We start from the raw sequence: 26337 nt of genomic DNA, 5'->3' as shown, positions 1-26337 counted from the left end.
CAAAAAAACAAGCCAAAATCGCTTGACTCTGTCTTCTCAAAGCTCTGGGCAAAGTGAGTGAAGAGCCCATGCCCAGCCATTGTACTAAAGCAAACTTGAAAACACAAACAAAAATAACCAAAACCCAAACCAAAACCAAATGGAGAGACACTCTCTTCTGCAGCCAAATTCATTGCCTTTCAAAACCCAGAACTTTGAGTATTGAAGTTTTTAGAGCAGAAAATGAATCACAGACATTTAAGAATCAATTCTCAGAAATTTAATTAAAATCTTTTTCGTGAACTCTTAGGTTTGATCAGTTTAGTTGCATTCTTAGCACTCGAGGCACATGCGCATTTGTGTGCTCTCTCTCTCTCTCTCTCTCTCTCTCTCTCTCTCTCTCTCTCTCTCTCTCTCTCTCACACACACACACACACACACACACCCAAACAAAAAGACTACACCCTTTAAGCTATTTACAGAGAAAATGAAAAATTAATGAGATTACCAATTATTTGTAAAACTTTTGACATTTGTTGTGCTGTTTTGTGCTTGATACAAATTCACCCTGGAGCCCAGGCTGCCCTCAAAGTCATGGCAATCCTCCTGCCTTAGCCTGGATATCAGTGCTGAGATCACAGGCTGAGCTACTATGTCCTATTTAGGTTTCTTTTTCTTTTTTTCTTAACTTTTTTAAAAAATTTATTTATTCTCTATAAGTACAGTATAGCTGTCTTCAGACACACCAGAAGAGGGCATCAGATCTCATTACAGATGGTTGTGAGCCACCATGTGGTTGCCGGGACTTGAACTTGGGACCTCTGGAAGAGCAGTCAGTGATCTTAACCACTGAGCCATTGCTCCAGCCCTCTTTTATTTATTTATTTTCTCTTCTTATTCTGGTCTTTGAGATAGAGTTGCACTATGAAACCAGCCTCAAACTTACCACAGTCCTGCCTCTCCACCAGGGCTGATACTGTGTTTCTGCCACACCATACTTTTTTTTTTTTTATTCTTAGTGTCAGCATAGAAGCGAATAACTTTTAAGAGTGATATATTGCAATAATAATTCTCTTAGAAATTAAGGACTATTATAAAACCTCATTAATGGTATGTTTTCTTTTTAAGCACAAGAGGAGAATCCCACTGGATACAACGGTCATTTGAAACATTTAAAAGTTAATGAGCTGAAGAGGTGTAATGGTAAAAGCCTGTAATCCCAACACTTGGGAGATGGAGGTAGGGAAGATCAGGAGTTCAAAGCTACCCTAAGTGACAGGAGGCTGCTTTAAAAAAATAGACTAAGGGATAAGTGAGTTGGACCCCCTCTCTCCCCCCATGTGAGTGTTTGAGGGCCTAAGAAGATTAAAAATAAAGTTGTAATTTTCTTCTTGCCCTCTTCCACCAAGTTTTGCTGCTTCTGGGAATAGGGAAAACTCTACTCCAAAAGAGAACTGACCTACTGTCCAGGATTCCACCTTTAGATGTGAGAGCTTTGGTACCAGGAGTATTTGCTGGGTTCCCTCATCCTTCAGAGGAAAACAGATTCCTGGTGTCCATCATGCTGGAGTTTGTTTTTTTTTTCTTTTGCATTAGGCCAAGTGTAGGATTTAGGAACGAGTTGAAAACAAGTGCTTCACACCCTGAGAAATGCAAACAAGAACCAAACCATTCTGTGTTTAGTTTCCTTCTCAGTTTGTGGGCCAGAGGATCGGTTATTTTTGCCAATATGACTTTATGTCCTTTGAGCCAGGGATCCTTAAAAAAAAAAAAACAATGCATTTGATTACTGATTGTTCTTTGCTTTCACATTGTGTTCGTTGATCAATTGTCATGTCCTGGCTGGTGGGAAGAGAGCTGGAAAGATGACTAGAGTGAATGTTCAGGAAGGAAAAGAAAAGCCAAGAGAACTTTCTAGCAGAGCCTTTGTATGGCTCATGGTGTGTTTGACGCCTGTGAGTCAGTAACTCAAATCTAGATGCTTCGGTCTACATACACAGAGAGGCCAGAATCATCCTTGAAGTGAGATCCCCTGGCAGTGTTACCTGATCCTGAGAATTCCCAACATCACGGTAGATATTCAAGGAGAGCGGTCCATTCATCGTGAGCTCAGCCCGAGGAGCCAGTTGCTGATGCATTTTTCTGGTAGCTAAATTTAACCAACAGAGTTCTCAGCGCCAAGCATTGTGGGAAACATTGACATATTGAGTTCAGTGTTCAGATATTTCATTCAACAAACTCAAGACAAAACAGCATCTTTGGTTTTTCCAAGTGCAATTACCGTTATCTGAGTTTGATTCTTTGAGCCATTTTGCTGTAACTCATTTAAGAAGGTGGGGGTAGAGGGGCTTGCCAGAATTCACTAGACTATGGAAGATGGAAATAATGGTAGGAAATGAAAGTGTGCCAAGACTGCTGGGGGAAAATTCATGAATGATGCCACCCAAGTAATTAGCCTGAGGTCCGATGACCTTTAGCACATCATCACATAGCAGCAGTGCATTTGACTGTGAGAAGGGCTTGAATATACCGTGAATGTTAAGTGGAATCGTAGACATGAAAAGGTCAATATTACTTTTGCACCTCAATGAGTTAATTACTACTTTAGTATACAACACTGGGCCATGATGAATTGTCTTGCTTCAAAGATTGGGATATACTGTCTCCCAGTTACGGTCCTGCAGTCAGCATCACTGCATTTGGGTTACTCAGGTGTTTATGGCAGTAGGTCTGGACTTCTCTCCAACTCTGAAATGATGGAAACTGCACCAAGTGAGATTTGAATTGGAGTCCCCCCCATCCTAGCCTGCACCGACAGAATCAGAGGCCTGGAGAGCAGGGTACTGCTCTTTGCTTGCAGAACTGGATTGAGAAAACAAGCATTTGACTCCTGTCCAAGCTCAGGCATTGGACAGCAGTGATGAAGGAAGCCTGTAGTAAGTGCTTCTGCGAGCCCCCTTCTCTCCTGTGTCAGTACACTCCGGGCAAGCGAGCCTTAGGCAAAGGCTTTCCCAGAGTCCGAATCTGCTCAGACACTTGTTACTCATCAGACCCACAACAACCCTGCACAGTGGATTTTATCCAAGTTTGCTGAAGAAGTAAGGAAACTGGAAATGAAATGAAATCAAGTCATTTCCAGCCCATTCTGAGACAGATCTAGCACTGGGAGGCTCACACACCCGTCACAGCGCACAGATGAGAATCCCGGGCAGGCAGAGCCTCGATCTAACTAGTCTTCCCTCCACAGCTAAGGGAGATATTTCTGAGAGCACTGAAGACATTCTGATGACACTTTCTCCCCTCACAGGTCTAGTTCAGTCATATGAATGAGCATAAGCAACATGTCAAGACCGTGTCCCATAGACTCGGGTCTTGGCTGCTCAGGAGAGGCTGTGCGGCTGATCACAGTCCTTGCTGGCTGAGCCCCTGTTCGGGTATGCCTGAGCTGTCCAGCATGGCCAGTGTGTAAATGTCAAGTAAACATCAAATTCAAGTGCAATCTAACCATTGTCCTGGAACTGTTTGCTTTAGATATAATAGTTAGCAGGAAGAGGAGGTGAGGCAATGAGAGAATGTATGTCATTCCGTAAAGCAAAACACGAACATGGTGGGCCCTCCCTCTGCCAACGTGTTGAAAAGACCAACGTCAAATAAATAAAAAGCCTGCACTTCATGCTGCAAAACTAAGTGTGTTCTTTAGCTTGTTAAAAAAAAAAATGAGATGAGGGAACATTTTCCAGTCAATCACACTGCAGCAAGTCATCCTGTTGAATTTGTGACTCACAGGCGCTCTGTGTCAATAGACAGACGAGCGAGCCCAGCGTCATGACTTCACTGGGGGATGAAGCAGAAGTTGGGGGATGAGGCAGGGCCAGCTTTAAATGGGCTCTGAGCTCTGACAATAAATAGCCAAGGAAACATTGAACACTGGGTAATCATATCTATTGTTCTTGTTTATTTCTTGCTCGTCTCCTAGGAAATAACTAAATTTGACTTCATCCTTTTCTGCCGTAAGTTCAAAGGCTGTGGTCCTAACCTGGGCTACAACTGATGGAGAGTTTCTTTTTTCCTATCATCACAGCACTCCTAGGAAGTAGAGATAATTTGTGTTATTTTGTTTAACTTTGTTGTTATTATATTATTAATCTTTTGAGACAGGGTCTCATGTAGCCTAGACTGGCCTTAAACTCAATATATAGCTTAGGGTGACCTTAAACTTCTGATCCTCCTGTTTCTACTACCTGAGTGCTGGGACCGTACAGGTGTGCAGCACTCCTCATGAGGTGTGCTCATTCTGTGGTGCTGGGAATAGAACATGCTGGGCAAGTATTCTACCAACAGATACAAATCAAAACCTTCATTTTATCTTTTACTTTTTTTTTTTTTTTCGGGGCTGGGGACCGAACCCAGGACCTTGCGCTTCCTAGGCAAGCGCTCTACCACTGAGCCAAATCCCCAACCCCTCATTTTATCTTTTAATTAATAGTGCTAAGATATGATCCTAGGGCCTTATATCTGCTAGGCTAGTGGGTGCCATAGTACTGAAGGACACCCTCAGCCCTTTGTGTCATTTGAGGTAATATTGAGACTCATAGAGGCTAGGTAACTTTGAAAGCATCTACTTAATGATTATCTACTTCTCTGCTATATCTTTGTTTTTCCTTTTGTATTTTAATATAGATTTTATACATTTTATGTATTTTCATAAAGCCCAGATTGGTCTTGAACTCTTAATTCCACTTCGAATGTGTTGGGATCATAGGTGTGTGCCACCAAGCCTAGCTTTCTGTGTGTGTCTCATTTTGCTGACCTACTGTGTGCAAGTCACTGGCTTTGGTACTGGCATGTACCAAATAAGTAAGACATATCCTGTCTTTAAGGAGCTTCAGGGCCAGCTAAAAAGCTCTTGGAATTTAAGATAGTTGTGCCGTGATTGCATTAGATTGCAGGAAAGTCAGTGCAGATGAAAGAAAAAAAAATAGCACCAAGAGACCAGCCACTTACTTGCAGATGTCTCAGGAATGCCTGTGGGGATAGAAAAACCACCAAGGGATAATAGACTGTGGAGCAGCCTACAGGGGGCAGAAACCACTGACTTGAAGACAAAGCTTCAGCCGGTCAGCTGTTGGGTGTCCTGGGCAGCAGGGAGAAGCTTAATGTTTGCTTCTGTCTCACCACAGAGCTGATGTGTGCAGGGTAGGGGCCTGGCTGCTAAGGGGGAAGGACTGGGCTCTAGTCTGGACTTGGCTGTTACCCATGTAAGCTTGGGTTAGTCCTCCGATCAGTTGGCATGATGAGTCCTCTGTATGCACAATGGGAGAAGGATATGGAGCAAGGCTAAGACTCAAGGTAGGTGTGCATGGACAGATTAGTTCTCGACCAGTGGTCTGGCTGACCCGAGCCGAGGTATTACCAAGGTAAGAAATCCTTGGACTTCAAGCATGTGCCATGCTCTAGGTTTTTTTTTTTTTGGTTCTTTTTTGGAGCTGGGGACCGAACCCAGGGCCTTGCACTTCCTAGGCAAGCGCTCTCTACCACTGAGCTAAATCCCCAACCCCGCTCTAGGTTTTTTGAGACAGGCAGGTCTCAAACTAATTTAAGGATGACCTTGATCTTTGATTCTTTTTTCCCCCACCCTTTGAATGCTGTGATTACAGACATTTAGAACCGTGCCTGGTTATGGGATGCCAGTGATAGAACCCAGGGCTTTGTGCATGTGTGTCAGCTGAGCTAGACCCCTGGTCTGTCCTAACCCTCTTTGCAACTGTGCTGAAGACCAAGTCAGGAAGCATCCTTGAGATAGACATGGTAGCTTGACCTGTAGTCCCAGCACAAGGGAGGCGGACTACCATGAGTTCGAGGCTAGCCTGCAGTAGAGTGAGACCTTATCATAGAAACAAGACAGTAAAACAAGTCCCAACACAATCTATGTGTGATCCTCTTAAAAACACAGTGGTCTGCCCAGACAAACACAGTGCGGGGTGGCACTTCATTTCCTTTTAGTATTGCAGTGCTCATTTCTTCTTCCTTCCCGTGGGTGTCTGCGTTCCCCACGTTCTGAGAAGTTGTCAGCATATGTAACAGGTTTTCTTGCCATCCCGGCTTGCTCTCAATTTTTTCCCTCTGGCTGGAGGAGTTTCTTCGAAAAGACATGGCCAACTCTTTACTGGAGTGTAGTTTTAAAATCTTTGTTTTGGCTATGTGTTGCCTGCCAAACTTTTACCAGGTCCCGAAAGCGAGGGTGCTGCATTTACCGTTCTGATTTCCCTCCTGACTGTTGGCAAACCTTGCATTTCTATTATAGTCTGCCTGAAAAAACAAACAGGAGAGTTACCAGCAGTCTCTGTGCCAAGCATCCACCCCCTCATGAACTATACAGCAGTCTAGGAGCTAAGAGACGGACTGCACATGTGGTATAGAACAAATCTACTCCTTCATTTGTGAAGTTGGTTTAGGGAACACAATCCATGTGTGTGGCCCAGAGCTAGACACTGAGAAGGAATATCAGCAGAAATGAAGATGCATCCTAGCCCACAGGGAGCTGGAATTATTGAATCAAATAATCACAAACATGCAAACAAAACGAATAAAATAACTGCTAGGACCAAAGATGCAGTGTCCGACATCATTCTGTTAGTATAACAAAATACAAGAACTAAGAAGACAAAAGCTGTGTTTCAGCTTGTGGATTTAGAGGTCTGAGTCTGTGCTAATTTGGCCAATTTGCTCTTGGGCCTGTTGAGGCAGCATGCCCTGCAAGAAACGCACAGTAGTAGAAGTTACACACCTCATGGAAGCAAAGAGAAAGGGAAAGAGGAAATGCTAGGCACCACTGTCCCTCAAAGGTTATTCTCATGCTCTCAGTGACCTTAGATATCTTTTACCACTGTCCCTCAAAGGTCATTCTCATGCTTGCAGTGACCTTAGATACCTTTTTTTTTTTTTTTTTTTTTTTGAGATAAGGTCTTGTTCTATAGTCCAGGCTGGCTTCAAAATCACTCTGTAGGTTAGGTTGCCCTCAAGTATACTACGATATTCCTATCTTAGCTTCCATGTACTGGATTAAAGTTTGAGCCACCACATCCGAGGAATTAGCCAAGGCACAGTGCTGTATTTCCAGCTCTGAATCTGTGGTCGTCTAATTTGTCTGATCTCAAAGTCTTGATCAGCCACTATGGAAATCAGCATGGAGGAGCCTCAACAAACTGAAAATAGAATGATCACATGTTTACGTGGTTTATATATTAAAAACTCTTAAGCCAACATGGTATTTTGAGGTAGGGTCTCAATGTGTGGCCCAGACTGATCTGAATGTTCATACTGTAGCCCAGCCTGGCCTTGAACTCATGGCCATGGTACTTGCATGTGCATGTTTGCTGGTGCTGTTCTCACCAGGTGGTGGAACCAGCCTAGATGCCTATCAACAGATGAGTGAATACTGGAGTGTCATGTCCCTGTAAAGGAAAGTTAAAATCATGACAACAGGAAAATGGATGGAATTGGAAATTATGTTATGTGAAATAAGCCCATCTCAGAAAGACAAATGTGTTTTCTCTCATATATCAAACCTAAATTTAAAATTATATAGCTCTCTCTCTCTCTCTCTCTCTCTCTCTCTCTCTCTCTCTCTCTCTCTCTCTCTCTCTCTCTCTCTCTCTCTCTCTCCTCTCTCTCTGTGTATTAACACATGAGGTAAGTCATGAAACTAGAAAGAGGATCATGAATGGGGAAGAGAGGAGGGCATAAGAAAGGTGATGAAATATGTGTAATTGAAAAGATGGAGGGACCAACTGCAGGCAGAAAGACTCATGGGATGAGAGGAGGGTCTGTGGGGTGGAGAGTGGAATAGGGGATCATTGGTTATATGTGAAGATGCCATGAGGAAACCAAGTGCTTTTAATTCTAATTTATGTATGTACACACACACACACACACACACACACACACACACACACACACACACACACAGACACAGACACATACACACACACCAGTAGGTAAGGGACCTTGCCATCAAGCCTGATGACCTGACCACTGAATCCACTGGGCAGAGGTAGACAACAGACTCCTGCTGTCCTCTGATTTCTATGCTTAGAGTTCGGGGGCACAGTGGTTCATGTCTGTAAATCTTAGGAGTTTAAGGAAGAAGGAGTTTAAGGCCAGGCTGGGCTACAGTGTGAAAGTTCAGATCAGACTGGGCCACACATTGAGACCCTATCTCAAAATTCTAAACCAAACTAACCCACCACCACCATACCACCCAGCACACACACACACACACACACACACACACACACACACACACACACACACACACACACACACACACACCTTATCACTACTAGACCTGATCTCCAGGAGCAGTGAAGGGCAGCATACTCTTTTAGGCAGACAATCTGTTAGTTCCTCAAATGACTCATAAAGTGATTGTATTTTCTTTTCCTGTATAAATGTAACAGTGTAGTCCTTTAAACTGGGGGATGGGGTGGGGATAAATCATAAAAAATAAAAAGTAGAAAAGAAATGGAGCTAGCTAGCATGGGACAGGGCTGTCATGATTGTCAAATCTTTCCCCCGGTTTCCTGGCAGCCAGGACAGAAAAGGAACAAATCCTGCCCACAGCTCTCATCAGAGGGGAACAAACCCATGGTTATTTTGGTCCTTTAAACCCTACGCTCAGTTCTCACCTGGAAGCCCACATAAGGACATTGATAGACACAATAATTAATGTTTTTGGCAAGAGCTTTACCGCAAATGCCAATTTTTGTCTGCCATTTCTTGCACAGGCCTTTAATTACGGTCAAGGGCTTAACACTGAAGCAGACATCGGTGAGGGCTTGGCTAACCTGGTTCAACAACTGACTGCAGCACAAAGCAGGCTCAGAATAAAGGGCTAGTTAGCACTACAAGTGAGGTCGAGCGGGAGCTCAGCATCACACAGTTATCTGTGAGTTGGGGCTCGAAGAAGGCTCTAAGAAAGGGGGCAGCCTTGGGACTCGATGACTGGAGACAGCATCCAGGAAGTGGGGTGAGAGGCAACCTAGGCTTGGTCCACAAGCGCAAGGGCCTTGTGAAATGGAAATGCCTGGCCCGTTTGGAGAATGTCAAGCTGTCTAGAGTTGAGAGAAGGGATTCTAATAGGACTTCCATTAAAGAAGTTGGGTTTGCCACTTGGATATTTTCTGGTTCTTCCAAGACAACTTTTTTGTCGAGTTAAGCGAAAATGAATGAGAATCAGATGGAGCACATTTCTCTTGAATACACACGGGCTTAACAATGAAGAGGGAGAAAGAACTTGACAGAATGTGTCCCGGCTTCTGCCAAACCTAAAGTATTTGAGGAATCACACAGGATGCAGCTCGGACCCAAACACATGCCTGGATTCGCCGACTCCTAATTGCAGCTGCAGCTAGTTAACACAGTGAAGTGCCCGTGAAAATGGGGTCTGAATGGAGGGGCCGCATTAAAGACAATGACTGCTGGAGGCTGCGTAGCTGGCTTCACCCTCCAGGAACCAGTTCATTGCCTCGCAGGGAACGAGAGTGGGCAACGTGCAGTTTCTTAAGCTATTGAGTCCAGCTCTCTCGTAGAGAACAATTAAAATCCGTTATTTAACTTCATTGTGTCGTGTGTGGAAAGAATTCAGCTTCTCTTGTTTCCTACATTCAGGGCTATACAAAGGAGAAGAAATATGCTTTGCCTCAGGGTCTGTTCTCTCAAATGGGTACCCAATGGGAGATGAGCAGGGAAAGAGAGCAAGACTCTAGTGTCTGTGTATTTGGATTCTCAGCTCTTAGCCAGAAGATAACAGACGTTTGAGAACTAGAAGGAACCTGAGACGGGGAGAAGTTACCTGATTTGTCACTGGATCGCAACGGGTCAGTTGTAGAGTAGGAGCTCAAATGGAGCTCTTTTCTTTTTCAGAGGAAGTGTCTCACGTAGCTCAGGCTGGCTGCAAACTTGCCCTGTTGATCTTCTAATGAGTCTGCCTCTACCTCCTGAGTGCTGGGGCCTCAGGCATCCATCCCCTTGCTTGGCTTATGTGAGTTTTCTTCATAGGAAGCACATCAAAAATAAAATTGGAAATATATTTTTAAAGAAATGGTCTCATGGTGCCCAGGCTGGTGTTCAACTTGATATGACCTATTCATTCTCTTGGCCTCCATGTCCCCAATGCTGGGATTCTAGATGTACACCATGCATGAGTGTGTGTGTGTGTGTGTGTGTGTGTGTGTGTGTGTGTGTGTGTGTAATGTAGCCACGGTGACATGCTCATTGAACCACAAGTCTCAGAATCATGTTCATTTCTGTATGTCTGTTCTCCCTCAGTAACCAGGAGACTCTGCCCGATGTGGAGAGTCTTCAGCAGCAGCTCTGGAACCAGGAGGCCTCAATAAAGACCACATCAACATCATGAGGAGGATACATAGACCTGGGACCCAAAGCAAGCATGGAGAAAAGGGAGATGGTGGGCAGAGAACATGCCTATCAGTCACCCCTGCCTGAGGTACCCAGACCCTGTCTGCTCAGCACGACCCATGTCTTCCTCTCAGATTTCTTAGTTTCTGCCTCCTTTCCCCACCCTGCCTTTTATCTTTGTCTTTTCGAGTGTTTGGAGCAGGTGCTCTCTTCTGTATCCCAGGCTGATGTAGAACCTGCTCTGTCTTCTTTCTTTCTTTTTTTTTTTTTTTTTTTTGGTTCTTTTTTTTTGAGCTGGGGACTGAACCCAGGGCCTTGTGCTCTACCACTGAGCTAAATCCCCAACCCCCCGTATTCTTAACCACTGTTGGGATTATCAGGTCTGATCTTGACCACAGTGTCAGTCCTCTGGGCTGTGAACCTTACTCCAAGGCTTTCCTTTTTGACAGGCTCTCAAGTAGCCTGATCTGGCCTGAATATTCTGTGTAGCCAAGGATGGCCTTGAACTCTTGATACTTCTGCTTCTAATGTGTCAGGTTCTGGTTCAGCCTTTTTATTTTATTATTTCTTCTTTTATTGAAAATAGATTTTTCATTATATATTATATGTATACACACACACACACACACACACACACACACACACACACACACACACACAATTATGGTTTGCCCTCCATCTGTTCCTCCTAGTTCCTCCCACCTTCCCTTCCATAGGGATCCACCCCTTTTCTATCTCGTTATACAAAACAAACAGGCTTCTGAGGGATAATAATAAAATAAAGTAAGATAAAACATAAACAAACAGAAGGGAAAGAGCTTAAAAAAGGGTTCAAAAATCAGAAATAGACAAAAAGACCCACTTGTTTACACTCTCAGGAATCTCATAAAAACACAAAACTGGAAGCTATAATATATATGCGAAGGATTGTAGGGTAAAAAGGGAGAAGAAAAAGCAAATAAAAATAAAGATAAAATTAAAAAAGGAAAAAGAAAAAATAATCCCCGATAAAGCATTATGAGTCAAGGATCCTCCGCGGATGCTCTGAGTTTGTTTTCTGTTGGCCGTCCACTGCCAGGCATGCTTAGAAGTTTCCCTGATGAGACTCCCTTGAAGAAAACGATTTTTTATTGCAAGTAGCTACCAATTGGAGACAGCTTCTGGGTTAAGGATGTGGACAGGTGTCTACTTCTCTTTTCAGCTCTATGCCCTCATCTGGTGCAGACCAGTGCAGACACGTGCATGCTGCAGTCTCTAAGTTCCTATGTGCATCAGTCTCCTGCTGTGTTTAGAGGCCTTGATTCCTTGGTGCCCTCCATCCCCTCTGACTCTCACAGTCTTTCTGCCTTCTCTTCCGGGGTGTTGTCTGAGCCCTGGGGCGGGGGGTATTTAATAGAGACCTGCTGTTTAGGGCTGAGTGTCCTGAGCTCTCTAGCTCTCCGCATGATATCTGGGTGCGGGTCTCTGTCTTTATTTCCATCTGCTGCAGGAGGAAGCTTCTATGATGATGGTTGAGCTAGACACTGACCTATGAATGTAGCAGCACTAGGAGTCATTCTGTTGCAGCCTCCCTTTAGTAGATCAGTAATGGTTTTCTCCTAGGTCCATGCACTACCAAATCTCAGGTTCTCAGTCACCCAAGCATTTAAGTATGAGTTCTATTTCATGGAAAGGGGCTTAAGTCAAATCAGATATTAATTCATTACTCCTATAAACTTGCCGGCAGGACACTGTTATTGATCAGAGGGCTTGTAGTTGGGTAACGTGCAGGGTGCCTTCCAGTACCAAGAACAGCAACCCATGGGGGAAAAACCCCATGTAGGCGCCAGCTTTACCTCTCTGTGTTCAGTGAGTTGTGTGCATGTTGTTGCCAGCAACAGGGCCTTAGTGTCAGTCTGTGGAGAGCAACCTATAGCTTTGGCAATGGCATGGGTTGTTTGGATTTCCCATGGGATTCCTGTGGCCAACAACTCAATTAGATGTAACTCATTCCCGGTATTGGAAGCTTTATTTGGTGACAAGAAATGTCCAGTTGGGGCTCTGTCTCCCTTGTGATTTGGCGATTTCATTTAGATTGCCTTCATATATGTATATATTTTAGGAAGGTTCTGCTGTATTTGGTGTCTATACTAATACTTAAATGGCTTAGTTTTAGCTGAGTCTCTCTTTATTCCCTCTCTCATCACCCTCTCTCCCCTCTTCACCCCCCTATTTCAGCCTCCATTCCATTCATTAGCCATTTTTCTTCCCCTGTGGAGATCTTTCTGTCCCTCTCTGGTCTCCTACTTAGCCTCTGTGGTTATATAGACTGACCTTGCTCATCATTGACCCAACAGTGAATATCTACAGATAAGCAAATACATCCCATATCTATCTCTCTGGGTCTGGGTTACCTCACAAAGGATGATTTTTTTTTTTACCTCATTCTATCCTTTTACCTGTAAACTTCATGACTTCATGTTTTTAACAGCTGAGTGATATTCCATTTACTCTCCTCTTTTAAGAGTGTCGGACCCCCTGCACTTTTTATGAATATATCCCTCTTCTAACAACCTAGGAGCCTCACAGAGAGCCACAATGTGACAAGTCTCTCTGCCCCCATCGAGAACTCTTTCATAGACATTTTCTATTCAGAAGTTTTCCTATGCAAAGTAAGGCATGCCATGTCCTCTGAGTGAACATTTAGGGAGAATCCCCTATTTTCCATCGTTTGTCTGTGCACAATTGGGCATCCGCATGATTAAAATTAGATGCATTCTGGAAAGGGCCAATGTAGAAACAAGGTTATGTCCTTCACACCTGCCAGTCAAAACGGAAGCAGTTGTGCTGTTCCTCTCAGCAACCAAACTCCTGTTTCTCTTGAACCCCATAACCCAAAATAAAACCTTGGGACCCTCGGCGTACTCCTACATCGGTGGCCATCGTCATTTCTTTTCTTATTGAGAAAGGGTCTTAAGAAGCCCATTTGATCTTGACTTTGTGGTATAACCCGGGATGACCATGGCCATTCGCTTCTCTGACCCCCACCCCCCAGTGGGGGGATTATAGGCCACCACACCACACTCTCCACGCCATACCACACTCGCTGCTCCTGCCAGCCCTCTTGAGAGCATGTTTCCGACTTGTATTAGCTCTTTCATTTTGAACTAGGTTTCCTCTCTCCTTTCTAGTCTTTGCCCACATTTATCGTAAGAGGCCAGGACCCTGGAAGCACCAGGTGAAGACACCGACGAGCAGTGACACAGGAATTACAAGTGAACGCCATTATGTTCATGGACGTTGGGGATCATAACCATGCATGCGTCACGAATGCTAGGCAAGCACTCTATTGACTTAGCTACGTCCCCCGTCCGACCCTGAGCTCTCCCTTTTCTTGCTTCCACATCTCAAATGCAGCAATGACAGCTATGCACCGCCACACTCGACTCTAGTTCTTAAACGTTATTTTCCCTGCAGCTTCCTGTTTACGGCCCCCATTTTGTCCTCACGCATCTCTCTGATTTATGTTTCATTATGATAGACCTAGATTATTGCCATGGTCTTTAGGGCAGCCTCCTGCATCCACTGTGGCCCTGAAAACTGCCCTGGATCTTGCTTTACTGTGATTCTTTAAATTTGCCTTGACATAGTCTGTCCCACTTGGCACCCTGTGTGAGCCAGAGAGGCATCTGATTCTAATAAGATGCCCACTTCCTTAAATAAATAGCCACTGTGCCTAGACCACTGGAATTCCTTCCCCAGAATAGTTTCCTACCTGGGAAACCTTGGTTTTCCTTTATTTTTTGTTTTATTTTATTTTATTTTATTTTATTTGAGGGTTTAATTTTTTTAAGTTTATTTGTGATGAGCATGTCAGAGCACACACATGGTGTCAGAGGACAGCGTTGTGGAGCCCATGTACTCTCCTTTCACATGTACATGGGTTCTAGGTTATTGAACCCAAGTCCTTAGGCTTCTAAGAAATTGTTGAGCTCTCTTAACCACCATTTTTGAGACTGGGTGCTCATATATATGTAGCTCAGGCTGGAATTAAACACGCTATGTATCCAACAATGACCTTGAACTTCTGATGCTCCTGTTTTTGCCTTCCACATGATGGAATTTTATGTGTATGCCACCACACTAGGCTTTATTTTATTTTATGCTATGTTATTTTAGATAGGCTCTTGTCTAGCTTAGATGAACCTTGCATTCTTAGCTATCCTCCTGCTTTCCTTTCCTGACTGTTGGGATTATGAGCCTCACAGATTGGGCAGCCATGGTCTTCCTTTATGACCCAGCAGCAAAAGAATTATCTCTCGGCATGGGGGAAGGGGTGGAAAATCTTTTGTCGTTTATTTGTTATGATTGTCCTGCCATATGGAGTATTGTGCTCACTGTCACTAGTGCTTGTGTGTGTGTGTGTGTGTGTGTGTGTGTGTGTGTGTGTCTCATAGGGTCCATTCTATACAAGCATCTTGGATTAAAAAAATTTCCAGAGTCACTCAGCTGGCTCATGGTTTCCCTGCTTGAGAAACCAGAGCTCCTCCCAGTATTTGGTCAGGCCACCACCTGCCTCACCCATTCAGTGCACCGTCAAGCATCTTGGTTGACTAGAACCTGCCCCAGTTTTGACAGATTCCTCTGTGGCCAAGGTAAGATGTAGGGTAGCCAAATGTCAGGGTTTGAGAATGGTGTCCTATATTTACCCAAGCTTAAAATACAACAGCAAGCAATGGGCTCTTTCTTCTTCTCCTGGAAGAGAGAGAGAGAGAGAGAGAGAGAGAGAGAGAGAGAGAGAGAGAGAGAGAGAGAGAGAGAGAGAGAGGGCGAATTTAAATTGCCCATACAAAATCCCATCCACACAGAGGCATAGCAGACCATTGTCCCTGTCCTAAATGTGTGATTACTTTCCTTTGGTTCTAACTGCTCTGCTTCCCTACAAATGGAGTCCTTCTCATCCCCTTGCATCTTGCTGAGGGAGAGTGGTGTAGTGCAGGCAGAGTGTAGAGAATGATATTTAGTGCTGGTTTTGGACACGAGGTCCAAAATGTACTTATAAATAAAAACCTACTTCCAAGGGCCACCACCTCATACTCTAAAGCTCATCATCCCTTCCTGACTCTGCTAAAGCCAGCAGCTCTGATGGACTCCACTTCCACCAATCTGCTCACGGGGCGAGTAGCTGCCTTCTATTCCACTAGGGATGCAGGATATCCTGTGGGCCTAGAGCTATTCCTATACCTACAGCTCCTTCAAAAGGGCCTCATGTCAAACGGCCATTCTGGGAGCTTTGAATACAAGTCTTAGGGCCATTTGGAGATGATAGCTCTCATTTTTGTTTTGTTAACATAGGGTCTCTATACCCCAGGCTGACCTCATACTCACTCTGTGGAAGAGGTTGGTTTTGAACTCCTGATTCTCTTGCCTCTACCTTTTAGGAGCTGGGATTATAGAAATAGATTATGACGCCAGCTTACTCTCCTTTTGATTGGCCTGCGATATGTCACAAACTAGGAAGCCCACGATAGTTTTTGAGTACCTACTGTGTGCCAGATGCTAATCTAGGAGGACGAGATTATCTGTATTTCAAGTTTAGTATGACTTTCCCCGATATCAATTCATTGAGTGTCATTCTTGGTGTCAACAGGGCCTTGCACACTCTGGGTGAATGCTGTGAGACCAAGCTACAGCCTCAGTCCTTTTAACATCTTCAAAGAGAGAGGAGGAGGCTGTGATGAGCCACATAAGAAGTTCTAGTACTCAGAAGGCAGGGGCAGGGTCACCAGGAGACCAAGATGAATCTCAGGTACATTGTGAGTTTAGGCTAGCTTGGGCTACACAAGACCTTATCTCAACTGCCTCTATCCTTCGGGAAAAAAAATGCAAACAAAATTAAAGATGAATAAAAACAAAAGGAAAATAGACAACATGGGAGTAGATGTTATAAATAATGACTCTTATCGTTGTAGATGGACAGCGTCTGTCAACGTGTTAATGCCTTGGTCATTTGGTTTCATGTGTAAATACACACATAGAAAGAACACAAGATGGATGATTGATAGCAGATTTTAAGAACTGTTTTTGCTCTGTTTTAGTAGGGGAGAGATGTCCCACTGAGTCATCATGCTGGCCTGGGACTAAGTCCACCTTCCTGTCTCAGCATTCTAAGTAAGTTGGACAAAAGGCTCGTGCTATCACAGCCAGCACAGAGAAATCCTTCATTGAGAAGAAAGTAAAAAATCACAAGACTTAGGAAAGCACGGTGTCATGGTGGCATTGAAGCACTTTTTCTTCTTTAGGTAAAATAATGATGACTCTAAAAACTTACTGGCATGATGTACAGCACAGTGACCACAGTTAATAGCATTGCATTGTGTTCTGAGGTTGTCAAAGGAGTAAATGCTCATGCCACAAAAATGATTAAGTACATGAGGTAATGCATATGTTAATTATCTCATTCGAGCGAGTCCCCACTGTCTATAGATTTCATGTCTGATTTTGTTTTCCAGAAGAGTCATAACTATATAACCAAAGTGGGCCTGGAACTCACTGTGTAACCCAGGTTAGCCTTAGACTTGTAGTAATCCTCCTGACTCAGCATCTTGAGTGCCACCATTACCGGTGTGCACCATTGAACCTGGATGAAAATATATAATTTCTGTCAACAAATTTAAGAAACATCATGATCATGTCAGGGATTATAGTGAGGTCAAGGCCAGCCTGGCTACATATCTCTTCCTCATCCTGGTTTGTTTTGTTTTTTTTAGAGCAAAGTTACTAAATATGTTTTTAAAAATAGAAAAGGCTCAGTTGGATGAGTACTTGCCCAGCATCCAGAAAGTCAGAGCATCAGTCCTCAGTACTGCAGAAGTGTTTAGCCTGAACTCCCAGGCGGGAGGGTCAGGAGTTCAAGGTCATCCTTGGACATAGTGGGTTTGCAGGTACATGAGACCCTGTCTCAAAAAAAGAAAGAAAAGAAAAGGAAAGGAGGAACAAAGAAAACGTTTTAATTACTTTTATAATGTGATAAAATACCATGACTAAGGCAGTGTACGAAGTGTTTAATTTGGGGTTTACGGCTTCAGAAGGTTAGAACCCATGATCATTATCAAGGAGCATGACATCAGGAAGGTAGACATGTTTCTGGCTCTCATCTTGATCCACAAGCACAAGACAGAACTGAGAATGGTGTGGGCTTTTGTAATCATTAATAAAGAGAATATTTTTATTGGTTCTTTGTGAATTTCACATCATCAACCCCACTCCCACGCATCTCTCCCACCTCTCTTATGCCCATCCTCCACCCTTGCATCCTCCCACACAACAGAGAGAGAAAAAAAATCTCGTCGCAGTGTGTCACAGTGTATTCCACAGTGATTCTTCTGTCCACACCTTCTGCTTGCAAATGTTCATTATAGTGACTCATTGGTCTGGTACAAGGCCTCCAGTTTCTGCCTCTCTATTGATACTGCAACTTCAGTGGGACTCCTCTCAGGTATCTTCTTGTTGCCCTGTGTCGTGGAAGTCCTGTAGTTTTGGATCTGTAGGACCAGCCCTTTCATGCACTCCTGCAGCACATAGATGGAATAGATGTTGGGGTGGGCTAATTCAAAACTGTGGATCTGGGTCTGAAAGATATCCGAGCTGGACGGTCTGATGGTTTCTCTGCTTTTATGCCCTCGGTGATGGTTCACCTGTAACCCAGAAATCAGTAGAGTCCTGCTGTGCTGCCCAGGCTCACTGGTGTAGGGCCCACTCTCCCAAGTGCTGCAGCCGGCGAGAGACAGGGGCAGCTCTCCTGTTCTCATGACTCCAGGGCCAGGACTCCTACCTGCTTGGTGAGGGAAGAGGATGCTATCTCTCTCTCTCATCCTCACCACCACACAGGAGACAGTGGTAGGGCCCGCTCTTCCAGGCTTGTATGCTTTCGGGCTGGCTCACCAACAACTCCTGAGCACTTCACCTGACTAGGGATGGAGTCAGCTCTCCTGCCTTCATGCTCCCAGGGCCAGCTCGTTCATGATCAGGTGAGGGATGGGGCCAGTTCTGCATAGCACTTGAAGTGCAAACTCATAGTTTCTTTGGAAAGTTAGTTATGTCAAATAATGGTTCGCCGGGACACACAGGTGAAAGGATGTCTGGCTAAAGCAGACACGTGAAAGAATGTTTTTTTCTGAAGCATACACAGGTGAAAGGACATTTTGATATAGCAAACACGTGAAAGGATCCGTGATGGAGTATAAATGTGACCCCACAGACCGTGGGGGACGAGCACTGAGCATGGGTTTAGTTTGCTCCACCTCGCTATTCTTCGTTAAAGACACTCGTACTGGTTTCAACTCAGGTTGAAGTGAGTTCAACTTGTGGTAATGCTGCCATTGAGAGAAACTTGCCCAAGAATGCTTGTGAGGTTCCTGGGGCAGCTTGCCACTCTGCAGCCTCATTTCAGGCCACTTGGTGAGCCTGGCAGTTCAGGATTAACTGCCTGGTGTCTGCCTGCTGAGAGGACTGGGCTGCAGCTGCTGAATTGTATTTGGCGTTTGCTATGGGACTGAAGTGCTGAGAGAGAGGATGGAGCTTGCCATGAAAGAACTATTACTGGACAGGTCCAGTTCTCCCCATCCTAATAACTTTTCTCATCCACTGCCTCTGCTGGGTGGTGGGTTAGAGGAGAGATTGAACCCTTATTAAAAGTACGTTGCAAAAAATTTATGCCTACAGCTCTCAAATATCAACATGTCCGCGATGGCAGACCAGACTAGGGACATCTGCATGTTACCTTTGGTGGTAACAGACCCTGGCTGCTGCAGGGCCATGGACCCATACATAGTCCCCAGTGGCAGCACAGGCCAGAACTTTACCGTAGTCCCAGGTGGCATCACTAGCTGCTCACATCGGGCTGTTCCTTACCACCCTCAAGTCTCCAGTTCTACCTGTCTTCATTGTGCCCACACCCTTCTGTTTTTCTCTTCCATTTCTCTACCACTTACTTGCTCCTTGTAGAGACTCCTGCAGCCTCTGAGTGTCTGTGTTCATTTTAGGAGTGCTATGTCCCACTCACTCATGCATTATGGCACTGGGCAGGGGTTATCTCAGGCATGGTCTATACCTCCAGGTCTGCATAGCATCTTACTGGAGGTTGTCTCAGGTCACTTCCCTGTCCAGGCCCTATGGCACTGGTCCGGTGGTCATCTAGGGCTTGCTCCTTACCCTGCCTATCCATGTGGCCCCATGTGAGGGCCATCTGCCTCAAGCTCAGTCCCAGATGGGGTTCTAGTGTCTGGCTTGCTCCCAGTTCTGGGAACCACTGGGGCCTGCTTGCACCCATACTGCTGGTCATCTCAGGCTAGCTTCCTTTGTGTGTCCCCTGGCATTAGACTGTTGGTTGTTTCAGGCTAGACTTTTTTAGGGAATGATTCTGCTAATCATTCAGATGTTCATAAGTCAGAACACTGAGCATAGACGTAGCCTCTCTCCTCTCTGCAGCCTACTAATGCATATGTGACACAGCGGTCACACCTGGAATGCCTCTAGGGTCAGGGGTCTTTTGTAATCTTAAAGCCTGTCCTCAGTGACACATCTCCTTCAACAGGTCCACATCTCCTAATCCTTCTTGTAGGCTTAGAGTTTTCAAAACCTACTTTAATAAGAGTTCTTAAACGCTTCAACCTCCCTTCCAGCACACTGACCAAAGGTAGGGGAGAAAATAGTTAATAGGACAAGGGGGATGTGGACCTGTTTAGAAGTAGTTCTTTGGGGCGATTCCAATCTTTGTTGTGAGGATATTAGCAGTCTCAGCCAAAACACCAAGCATGAATCAGTAGCAGTGGCTTGGTCCAGAAGTGACCGTGAGGCTTCACCACATTTGGCAGGAGTCGGAGGAAGTGGTAAGAAGCAGCTGGAGTTCTTTGGCTCTTTTCTCTCTAAGAAGTCACAACATGCGAAGATCAGAGAAGACCAGCAAAGTGCTGCAAGGCAAACCAATGCAAGAGCCTCACTCATTGGCTCTTGGCTTCTACTTATGCTCTTTCCAAACGTCACCCGTCCTCTCATGTGTCTGCTTCAGCAAAACATCCTCTCCTAAGACAGCTTCCAGGAAAACATCACACGACACAGCTGAGCCTCCCAAGAAACCAGAACTTTCCACTTCACCTTCCCATACACTTCCATTGAATGGGGACCAAGTGTTCAAACGTATGACCTATGGGTACCATTCTCATTCAAAACATCACATAAAGTAAAAGCCTTTTGGCTTTCAGCATTTGGTGAGATATGACGTATGAGAATATGGAGCCTGAGAAGGCATAAGAAAGGCAGTATTTGAACCCGGGACATGTGCAGGGCAGGTCTTCTAGCTAGAGATAGATATATACTAGCAAGAATATGCCCGCCTTCGGGAGAAGATGAATCCTTAGTTCCCAGTCCAGTGATAGAGAGTGATATGTTCTGGGATATACACGGAAAAGTCTGGTTCTGTTTGGGGTGAGATGTGCTGTGTGGTAGATTGATGTCAGCCTGTAGTGTGGTAAGGGGTCTGGGGATGAGAGCTGAGAGGCCGCATAAGTAAAGAAGAACACATGGGACTGGGGGTGGAGCACTTGCCAGCGTTCCTGAAGCCTTGGGTTTGAACCTAAGCACAGCCTATGCCGGATGACATGGTGCCTACCCGTAACCCCGGAACTCAGGAGGTGGAGACAGGAGGATCAGAAGCTTAAGTCTACATGTTAGCTCAGAACCTGAGCTCATTCATGCCAGAGACGGAGGGAAAAGCGAAAGAAGGGAAGGGAAGAATTGAAGTCAAAATTTAAAGTCAGTAACCCGAGGGTACTCTTCTGAGAGGGTGAAGGCCAGGCTGGTGATGGGGAGTTGACTGCAGGGAAGCAGAGGGAAGGACTGGGATGCCTGGGATCTCTCCTCTTCTTTTTCTGGTTGTAATTCCATCATTCACATTTTGCAATACCTGAAACTCCCACCCTGTAGCCTACATCTCTCTTCTGGGTACTAGAAGGGTAGTCCCCTATGCTGATTGCTAGGGAGAGTCTCTGGTAGCACTCTCCCCACACCACCCAAGTGCAGAAGGAAAACAGTGGTTCTCACCCTGTGGGACTCAACTCCTTTGGTGGTCAAATGCCCCTTTCACAGGAGTCACATATCAGATATTCTGATATCAGATATTTACATTATGATTCATAACAGTACCTAAATTACTGATAGGAACTAACGAAATAAATTTATGATTGGGGTCACCACACCATAAGTACAATTCATATTAAAGGGTCCAGTATCAGAAAGGTGGAGAACTGCTAGAGCAGATGTTGCCAGCATTCATTACACAGTGCTGTCTCTCCTGGAACTAACAGCTGCATAGGACTTTTCCTTGCTCTAAGCTTTCTCATGTGTTTAAGTATTTGATTCTTTATATAACATGACTACGCTTCTGTCTTAGTTAGCATTTCTATTGCTGAGAAGAGACAATGACCAGGACGATTTTATAAAAGAAAACATTTAACTGGGGTTGGCGTACAGTTTGAGAGGTTTATTCCTTTATCATTGTGGTGGGAAGGATAGCAGTGTGCAGGTAGACAGGGTGTGGGGGAAGCTACAAGGAGTTCTACATCTCAATCTGCAGACAAAACAGGAGGGAGGCTGTGTAGCTCACTGGGTGTAACTTGAGCATAGGAGACATCAAAGCCTACCTCCACAGTGACACACTTCCTCCAACAAGGTTACACTTCCCAATAGTGTCACTCTCTATGGGCCAAGCACTAAAACACATGAGTCTATGGAGGACCAAATCTATTCAAGCATCACACCTTTCTCTTTGGCTTTCCTACTCGGTCTCTTCCCTTCCTCTCCTTTCTTGTTTCTTATAAATCTCCCTTCCTTTTCTTTTCTCCTTTGTATTTTTGACACTGTCTTGCTGTGTATTTCAAGATGGCCTATATTCCATTCAGGAAAACAGCATGTGCCAGAAATAAACTTTATAGTCTGGAGATGGAAAGGTCTTTCTTGAATATTTTGCGAAAATAAAGATGCTTTAATGTTTACTATGAAACATTTAAAGTTGATATATCAAAGGGAAAAAAGAACTACCACAAACCAAAGGGAAGAATCAAACCATGGGGAAATACTTGCAGTATAATGGATGAAAGCTTCTTTGTTTCAAAATGTCAAAAAATTAATATCAGAGTGTAAGAATATGTGAACTGCCAATTATAGGATGGAAGGAGGAAGGAAGACAAGGAAGAAAGGAAGACAAGGAAGGGAGGGAGGAAGGTGGGAGGAAGAAAGGAAAGAAGAAAGGAAGGAAAGAAGGAAGGAGGAAGGTAGAAAAGAAAGGGAGGAAGAATGGAAGGGAAGATGGAAACAAAGAAGAAAGGAAGAGAAGAAGGAAGAAGGAAGAAAGATATGCCAATAGCATTTGTAAGGAATCGTCTTTATGCCAGACATGGTGACCGTCCTGATCGGCTCTGTCTGTTGGCAGCCTAGTCATTTGAGAGGAGAGCTCTGAGGATTACCACAAGATGAGCCTGTAGGCATGTCTCTGGGGTCTGTCTATTGTCAGTTGCTATATGAAGATTCAGGGCACTGTGGGCAGCACCATCCCTAGGCAATGCCAGCTGAGTGTAAGCAGGTGAGAAGGCCAGCAAAAGCCTCTATGGTTTCTGCTGTAAGTCTTGCCTGTGGAGTGAGTTTTTTCTTTAGTCAGAGGTCATGCTGTGTAGAATGTCAGATGTGTCCCTCAGTGATGACCTGGAGTTGTAAACTGAAATAAAGCATATCTTCCCTCAAGATGTTTTTGTCTAACGTGTGTTTATCACAGCAATAGGGGCAGAGAGAGGTAGAAGAAAAGCTCACATATGTAGTCCCAGCACTGAGGCAGAGACAGGTCCTCTATGAGCATGAGGCTAGCATGGGTTGTACAGTGAGGTCCAGGCCAGAGATGAGCTACAGAGCAAGACTCTTACCTGGGGATGTTAAAACAAAACAAAACAAAACAAAACAAAACAAATGAAGCCAAAACCAAATCAAAAGAGAAAAACAAACAAACAACCCCCTCCCGCCTCCAAACAGCTGGGAATGGTGGTACAGTCTTGTAATCCTGGCACTTGAGAGAAAGCGGCAAGGGGACCATTGCTACTTCAAGGCCAACCAGGGCTACATAGTGAGATCCTGTTTAGTGTAGTTTTAACAGTTGTGAAGAGATCTGGAAAGGCATATAGTCTAGTTCACCAGAAACGGTGACAAAAGAAGAGGAGGAGGAAGAGGAGCAAAAGAGGCAAATATATGCCTCTAGTGTATCCTGGTCCAATCCTTTCAGAGGGCAATTTTGCAATTTGAACCTATAGAGAAATTAAAATGACCTTAACCTTGACTGCTAGGAGTGCACTCTGGGGACACATTTCAGAATAGGCAGAAAGCGCTGGGTCTTCGGATGCGATTGGAAACACATGTTGTTTGCTGCGTGCGTCTGTTTGTTTCTCCAGCCTGGGCAGGACTAAGCCTCATTCCCAGGGGTGTATTCAGACTTTAGCAAAATGCCAAGCAGAGAAATGGGAGGGTTTCATGTCTGGGTAAAGGAACAGACAGAAGACAAAGAAATAAAGAGACTTTTCTGATGTGGACGGAGAACGCAGATACCGTCTTCAGCTCCAAGCACACAAGCGGGGTGGTGACAGCCATGGAAGCTTCCTGGCCACCACCTCACACCTCCTCCGACCTGGCACAGACAAGGGTGTGAGCAGATTACATTCTGGACTTCAGTAATCGCATCATTAAAAGGAACAGCACAGGCTGTGAATACAGTTCGCCTGTAGCACGCTCGAGGTCCAGGGTTCACGTCCCAGCACCACGTAGATAGGGTTTATTGTGTATGCCTGGAATCCCAACACTTTCTTGGGAGGTGGAGGCAGGACAGTGAGAAGATCAAGGTCATTCGTGACTTCATGGTGAATGCTGACCTGGATTACACCAGACCCTGTCTCAAAAACAAAACAAAACAAAACAAAACAAAACAAAACAAAACACAAAAGACCTGCTTTTAGTTGCAGCTTTGGGGTAGAGGCAAGAAGATGTCTGTGAGTTCCAGACTAGGCTAGTCTGTGAAGAGAGTTTTAGGGCAGTTAGGGCTGTGGAGAGAGAGAGAGAGAGAGAGAGAGTCTCAAAACAACAAAACAAAACAAAACCCAAAGCTTACCAAACATCATCATCAACAACAGCAATTCCAGTGGGGGACAATCACTCTCCCAGCAGAAAGGAGGGCTTGACTCACTCTGTAATCTCATCAGGACTGAGGTTTCCAGACTTTTCTATTTCAGCCCTCCAGTGCACAGGTCTGAGGGTGGGCTTAATTTGAATTTTTCTTGTGCCCCTTCCACATGTGCATCAGCCTTTGGAGTATACACTTGTGCCTAACGATCTGTAGAGGATTGGGCTCGAGGCCCTGTAGTGTCAGAAACGCGTGGACGCTCCACTCCTTGCATAATTTGCACTTTTCTAGTATACCTCCCTTTGTGCTTTCTGTCTCCACCCTCCCCTCAGTTTACCTGTGAGACTCTGCATTGTAAATGTCAGATAGTAGTTATCACACTGGACAGCTTAGGAAGTAGCCATGAGAAACCATCTGTATTTAATTAGCTCAGAGACATCCTTAAAAACGGCTTACGAGATGGCTTGTCTGGCGGCTTGAGTTCCATCTCTGTTAACCACGTGAAGGTGACAGACACCTCAACCACCACACACATCCTGTTTCAGATTTGCTCTCTCTCTCTCTTTCTCTCTCTCTCTCTCTCTCTCTCTCTCTCTCTCTCTCTCTCTCTCTCTCACACACACACACACACACACACCTTTTAAATGCTGGATCAGGAGTTTAAGGCCACCCAGAGCTACGTGAGCTATTGTTTAGGGAACAAATTGTTGGCCTGTTTTTGATTCATGTATGAGCAATCTGCTGATATGGTGGGCCAAGTGTGTGTGTGTGTGTGTGTGTGTGTGTGTGTGTGTGTGTGTGTGTGTGTGAGAAAGAGAGAGAGAGAGAAAGAGACAGACTCTTTCCTTCCATTGTTTTCCCACCACCCTGCTATCTTCATAGAGATGACTGCATTTGACTGCACCTGCAGGTGGTCTTTTCTCATTATATTATATTATATTGTATTATATTACGTTATGTTATATTATATCTTATATTATTTGCTGATTCTTTGCCAGATAGACTTTTCAAAATGTATTTTCTTACTCTGTTTCCTGTGTTGCTTCTTTTCCATAGGTATATAAACTATTTATCAACAACAAAGGCCCAGAGACTCGTTTCTTTTTGGACACACCCACAGTATAGCCCCTGCAGCCAGGAGTCATGGTGTGCTGACAGTGGACATGAAGGCCCCAAAAGTGGCACAGCCCCCTATGGGCTCGGATTTTCTTCAGCCGCTCCAGGTCCTCACGCAGCTTGCTGTCTAGACCGTTGGCCGGAACCTGGCTGCACCTCCCATCCCTCGCATCCTTCTGTGGATCTCATACTGTCGTGGGTTCTGCATGATGGTGATCACACGCTCTACCTCATCCTCTGTGAGCTCCCCAGCCCTCTTGGTGAGGTCCATGCCTGCTTTCCTCAACACCACATGGGCATATCTCTGCCCCGCCCCCTTAGTGGCAGTGATGGCGAAGGCTGTTTCCTGCTGCTCATCGATGTTGGTGTTGAGTACCTGCAAGATGTACTGGGACTTCTCGGGGATCGCGAGAGACATGGCGGCGTGTAGACCTCCTTGACTCCTGTGCTTCTAAATACACAATGGAGTTTTTAATGAGGAGTCCTGTTTTGTTACGTTTTGTTTTGAGACAGGGTCTCATACAGCCATGGCTGACCTCGCACTCCTAGTTTTCCTGCCTCTACTTCCCAAATACAGAGATTGTAGGCTTGCGCCTCCAGGCTGATGATAAGCAGTTTTTACTTTTAAACTA

At 44.8% G+C, this 26337-nt stretch overlaps 1 non-coding gene and 1 pseudogene across 1 annotated transcript; both read right to left on the bottom strand.

Moving 5' to 3' along the window:
• Positions 1 to 19789: 19789 nt before the first annotated feature.
• LOC116890530 lies at positions 19790 to 19921 on the bottom strand. The gene has a single exon (XR_004386711.1). It is a non-coding gene; the product is annotated as a small nucleolar RNA SNORA17 (small nucleolar RNA).
• Positions 19922 to 25611: 5690 nt separating this feature from the next.
• LOC116898220 lies at positions 25612 to 26123 on the bottom strand (annotated as a pseudogene).
• Between the last annotated feature and the right edge of the window lie 214 nt (positions 26124 to 26337).

The sequence above is a fragment of the Rattus rattus genome, chromosome 1 (genome assembly GCF_011064425.1).
Source record: "Rattus rattus isolate New Zealand chromosome 1, Rrattus_CSIRO_v1, whole genome shotgun sequence".
Lineage (NCBI taxonomy): Eukaryota > Metazoa > Chordata > Mammalia > Rodentia > Muridae > Rattus > Rattus rattus.
Note: the sequence above shows the minus strand (reverse complement) of the source record. Positions and strands in the feature narration are given on the sequence as shown.